The sequence below is a fragment of the Oncorhynchus tshawytscha genome, unplaced genomic scaffold, assembly GCF_018296145.1.
Source record: "Oncorhynchus tshawytscha isolate Ot180627B unplaced genomic scaffold, Otsh_v2.0 Un_contig_6794_pilon_pilon, whole genome shotgun sequence".
Classification (NCBI taxonomy): domain Eukaryota; kingdom Metazoa; phylum Chordata; class Actinopteri; order Salmoniformes; family Salmonidae; genus Oncorhynchus; species Oncorhynchus tshawytscha.
Window position 1 is genome coordinate 46,606 of NW_024609455.1, and position 5,895 is coordinate 52,500.

A 5,895-nucleotide genomic window follows, 5' to 3' on the forward strand; every position below is an offset into this window, starting at 1 on the left:
CGCCGAGATGTTGTTGTTGTCCAGATGAGGGAGAGGAGGGAGGGAGGAAGGGGCATTGGAGACTGGGTGACGCCAGCCGTTAGGCTGCAGAAACAGGGAGGAAGAGGATGAGGCTGGGTGTAGTAGATGTCTCCCTGGTGTAGGGACAGCGCCCTCTAGTGTGTCAGGAGACCTGCTGCAGTCCATAGGCTCCCCAGAGAAAAACCTTCCTCCTCTTCCTCTTCCAGAGGACCCAGAGACACCAGGTCCAGAGGCAGCCCTGAATCATCTGACACGTCCTCCACCATCCCTCCCTTCTCCTTCCTCCTTTCATCCTCCACCATCCCTCCCTTCTCCTTCCTCCTTTCACCCGCCACCATCCCTCCCTTCTCCTTCCTCCTTTCACCCGCCACCATCCCTCCCTTCTCCTTCCTCCTTTCATCCTCCCCCTCCTCCTGTTTCCTCAAGCGCTGCAGGTCGGGGTCCCGGAGGAGGGAGAGGGTTCGCTCCGGCTCGGGGGTGCAGGGGAGAGACTGGCAGCGTCGGGGGGGCCCTCGGAGTAAGAGGTTTCCCCTGAGGGGGGGAGAGGCGCAGGTGTCAGGCTGCTGGGGAAGGGTGAAGGTCAGGGAGATGACAGACTTGCTGGGGGTGTCGTAGAGCTTGATGCGGCCCCCGTTCAGGTCCTGCCGCAGGGAGAAGGGGTTGACCCGGGCCGGGGTGCCGAGTGGGGGCGTCGTTGGTGGAAGCATTTCAGACTGGCTCCGTGACAACTGCTGGTCGCCGGGGCGACAGAGGGAACTCCGTCGTCGGTAGGGGCTGATGTGGCCAGTGGGGGGTTTTGACGAGAGACAATCGCCCAGAGGGATGGCCGTCTTCCTCTCCTCCTCTCCTATCTCCATCCCCTCCAGCAAGACCACTATCTCAGAGAACGAGGGACGCGTCTTTGCATTCATCTGAGAAAGAGGGAGAAACAGAGTGAGGGGAGCAGGAACAGTGTAAACAGTACATACTTTTTGGAATGTATGGTTGGTTTTAGGTTGTCAATCTGTGCATTTACAGTAAGTATGTACACAGAGTCATTAATGCATGCAATTATTATGAAGTCAGTCAATCTGTCAGTCAGTCTGCATCTTACATTGCAGCAGAGGACTGCAAGGTTGAGGAATGGTGTTGGACAGTCACCAACCAGGTTCTCAAAGGCATCCACATCTAGTCCAAAGTCCTGCACACACAGAGGATCATCACCATCTTTTAATGTAGCCGACTAGCTGTCAATCAGTTTGTCTGACTAGGTTAAAATAATATACATGTTGTAGTTCTCCATCATATCAACTAGATGGAGACATACACTGTGATAGCATTATTCTCATTAAAGTGGAACTGACAGTATTTTATCAACATGAAATCTCAGTAAAATCTGTTCATACAGTATAGTCCCCCCAGGAAAAATGACATATTTTTTTAGAAGATTTCTGACAAGCGAGCACTTAGATAGTCATTTTCACATTGTCATACATTCTTAGAATATTTGGGAATTACATACTGTATACTAAGTCAAAATAAATATGGAGTGGAAAAGCAGCCTTGTGTTTGGACAATTAATAGGCCCTAATTAAATCGGCCATTCCGATTAAATGGGTCGACCTCTAGTCGTTACAGTGGTGAAAACACTGTCAGCTCCACTTTAAACCTCACATGTAGCTGGAACTGCTGCCCTGTTCTGCAGTGATTAAATATCCAAGTCTTCCACTGCAGTTACATGTGATAATGTGCAATAAGGACAGGGAGGGCACTTATTTTCTGGGTCACAGTGGAAAAAAAGTGGTGTAGAAAGGGGTTGGATTAAGGGTTTACACTGTCAGTTTGTTGTGTGATAGTATGAAACCATTGATTTAGGGTTGTGTGATAGTATGAAACCATTGATTTAGGGTTGTGTGATAGTATGAAACCATTGATTTAGGGTTGTGTGATAGTATGAAACCATTGATTTAGGGTTGTGTGATAGTATGAAACCATTGATTTAGGGTTGTGTGATAGTATGAAACCATTGATTTAGGGTTGTGTGATAGTATGAAACCATTGATTTAGGGTTGTGTGATAGTATGAAACCATTGATTTAGGGTTGTGTGATAGTATGAAACCATTGATTTAGGGTTGTGTGATAGTATGAAACCATTGATTTAGGGTTGTGTGATAGTGAAACCATTGATTTAGGGTTGTGTGATAGTATGAAACCATTGATTTAGGGTTGTGTGATAGTATGAAACCATTGATTTAGGGTTGTGTGATAGTATGAAACCATTGATTTAGGGTTGTGTGATGTGATAGTATGAAACCATTGATTTAGGGTTGTGTGATAGTATGAAACCATTGATTTAGGGTTGTGTGATAGTATGAAACCATTGATTTAGGGTTGTGTGATAGTATGAAACCATTGATTTAGGGTTGTGTGATAGTATGAAACCATTGATTTAGGGTTGTGTGATAGTATGAAACCATTGATTTAGGGTTGTGTGATAGTATGAAACCATTGATTTAGGGTTGTGTGATCAGGGAAAAAGGAAAAGCATTGGTTAACTGTGTGCCTGTCATAAACTGTGTGTGTGTGTGTGTGTGTGTGTGTGTGTGTGTGTGTGTGTGTGTGTGTGTGTGTACCTCAGTGCGAGGTAGGAAGTCCGGATCAGCCTCTATCCGGGCGATGATCTCACACAGGATGATTCCATAGGCAAACACATCCACCTAGGGGTCAGAGTCGGCCAATCACATCTAATCAATAACATCTCACTTGAAAAATTCACAATAATACACCTTGGAAGAGTCTGGTCTTTTGCTAGAAACATACATACAGTGCCTTGCGAAAGTATTCGGCCCCCTTGAACTTTGCGACCTTTTGCCACATTTCAGGCTTCAAACATAAAGATATAAAACTGTATTTTTTGTGAAGAATCAACAAGTGGGACACAATCATGAAGTGGAATGACATTTATTGGATATTTCAAAAAAATTTAACAAATCAAAAACTGAAAAATTGGGCGTGCAAAATTATTCAGCCCCTTTACTTTCAGTGCAGCAAACTCTCTCCAGAAGTTCAGTGAGGATCTCTGAATGATCCAATGTTGACCTAAATGACTAATGATGATAAATACAATCCACCTGTGTGTAATCAAGTCTCCGTATAAATGCACCTGCACTGTGATAGTCTCAGAGGTCCGTTAAAAGCGCAGAGAGCATCATGAAGAACAAGGAACACACCAGGCAGGTCCGAGATACTGTTGTGAAGAAGTTTAAAGCCGGATTTGGATACAAAAAGATTTCCCAAGCTTTAAACATCCCAAGGAGCACTGTGCAAGCGATAATATTGAAATGGAAGGAGTATCAGACCACTGCAAATCTACCAAGACCTGGCCGTCCCTCTAAACTTTCAGCTCATACAAGGAGAAGACTGATCAGAGATGCAGCCAAGAGGCCCATGATCACTCTGGATGAACTGCAGAGATCTACAGCTGAGGTGGGAGACTCTGTCCATAGGACAACAATCAGTCGTATATTGCACAAATCTGGCCTTTATGGAAGAGTGGCAAGAAGAAAGCCATTTCTTAAAGATATCCATAAAAAGTGTTGTTTAAAGTTTGCCACAAGCCACCTGGGAGACACACCAAACATGTGGAAGAAGGTGCTCTGGTCAGATGAAACCAAAATTGAACTTTTTGGCAACAATGCAAAACGTTATGTTTGGAGTAAAAGCAACACAGCTCATCACAATGAACACACCATCCCCACTGTCAAACATGGTGGTGGCAGCATCATGGTTTGGGCCTGCTTTTCTTCAGCAGGGACAGGGAAGATGGTTAAAATTGATGGGAAGATGGATGGAGCCAAATACAGGACCATTCTGGAAGAAAACCTGATGGAGTCTGCAAAAGACCTGAGACTGGGACAGAGATTTGTCTTCCAACAAGACAATGATCCAAAACATAAAGCAAAATCTACAATGGAATGGTTCAAAAATAAACATATCCAGGTGTTAGAATGGCCAAGTCAAAGTCCAGACCTGAATCCAATCGAGAATCTGTGGAAAGAACTGAAAACTGCTGTTCACAAATGCTCTCCATCCAACCTCACTGAGCTCGAGCTGTTTTGCAAGGAGGAATGGGAAAAAATGTCAGTCTCTCGATGTGCAAAACTGATAGAGACATACCCCAAGCGACTTACAGCTGTAATCGCAGCAAAAGGTGGCGCTACAAAGTATTAACTTAAGGGGGCTGAATAATTTTGCACACCCAATTTTTCAGTTTTTGGTTTGTTAAAAAGTTTGAAATATCCAATAAATGTCGTTCCACTTCATGATTGTGTCCCACTTGTTGTTGATTCTTCACAAAAAAATACAGTTTTATATCTTTATGTTTGAAGCCTGAAATGTGGCAAAAGGTCGCAAAGTTCAAGGGGGCCGAATACTTTCGCAAGGCACTGTATTAGCAGGACCCACTAGACACAACCAGAAAAACACAGCAGGAACATGGAACAGTTGTCCTTCCAGATTGTTTTATAGCAGAGTACTGTTGCATTATATCACTGTGCTTGCTTAATGTATAATGATGCACCCGGACCAGTGAGATAACAGCCAGGAAACAGTTGACTACTGTCAAAGATTTCTATAACTTAACTAAGATAAACCACAGCCTGTCATTTCCAATGGAAACAAATGAGCCATAGTGGGCAGAACAAGCAAGGAGGTGGGCAGAGCCAAGCACGAGCTAGCGAGATCCCATTGGCTTGTTTTACCATGCATTTGCATATGTTCATTAGGTAACGCCTACTCTGTAGTGCACGTGTGCAATAACTCAATTCGCCTTTGCACACTCCTTCTAAACAATACAACTCTGGCAAAGTGTAAAGTCTACAAAACTTTGTCCGCTCTTTTCGTAACAGATTGTAGTTGTGGGAACAGAAAAGTATTGAGATCAAATGTTTCATCGATGAGTAAATTAACAGAATGTCGGCCAAAATCCATCTTCTCCCACTGCCGTCCTCTGGGCTTCCTGTCACCATATTTGTTAGTGACTGGAAATGCCAACCGGATGCTTCACATTTATACATCCAGTGAAATATCTGTCTCATTGTTCTATCTGTGCTTCTGTTAGTACCTTTTCATCATAGAGCTCTCCTCTCAGCACCTCCGGGGCCATCCAGTAGGGGGAGCCCACCACGGCCAGAGGCTGCTGATCAACCCCGTCACTGGAGGAGAGGAAAATAACACATTCATATAGAACACATTTATTTAAAAACAGAATAGAATGTACAATGCATTTAACCAACTCATCTAGGCTATATGTGCAGTCATGATGGGAATATGGGGAGAGTCATATAGTCCTCCTGTAATCTAGAGGAACTTTCTCACAGCACTAACCTGTAGTCTGGAACCTTCTCACAGCACTAACCTGTAGTCTGGAACCTTCTCACAGCACTAACCTGTAGTCTGGAATCTTCTCACAGCACTAACCTGTAGTCTAGAATCTTCTCACAGCACTAACCTGTAGTCTAGAATCTTCTCACAGCACTAACCTGTAGTCTGGAACCTTCTCACAGCACTAACCTGTAGTCTGGAACCTTCTCACAGCACTAACCTGTAGTCTAGAATCTTCTCACAGCACTAACCTGCAGTCTAGAATCTTCTCACAGCACTAACCTGCAGTCTAGAATCTTCTCACAGCACTAACCTGTAGTCTGGAACCTTCTCACAGCACTAACCTGTAGTCTGGAACCTTCTCACAGCACTAACCTGTAGTCTGGAACCTTCTCACAGCACTAACCTGTAGTCTAGAATCTTCTCACAGCACTAACCTGCAGTCTAGAATCTTCTCACAGCACTAACCTGCAGTCTAGAATCTTCTCACAGCACTAACCTGTAGTCTAGAA

At 44.2% G+C, this 5,895-nt stretch overlaps 1 pseudogene; it reads right to left on the reverse strand.

Annotated features, from left to right (window-relative positions):
* Positions 1-155: 155 nt before the first annotated feature.
* Positions 156-5,895, reverse strand: part of LOC121838676 — a 21,325-nt pseudogene continuing 15,585 nt past the window's right edge.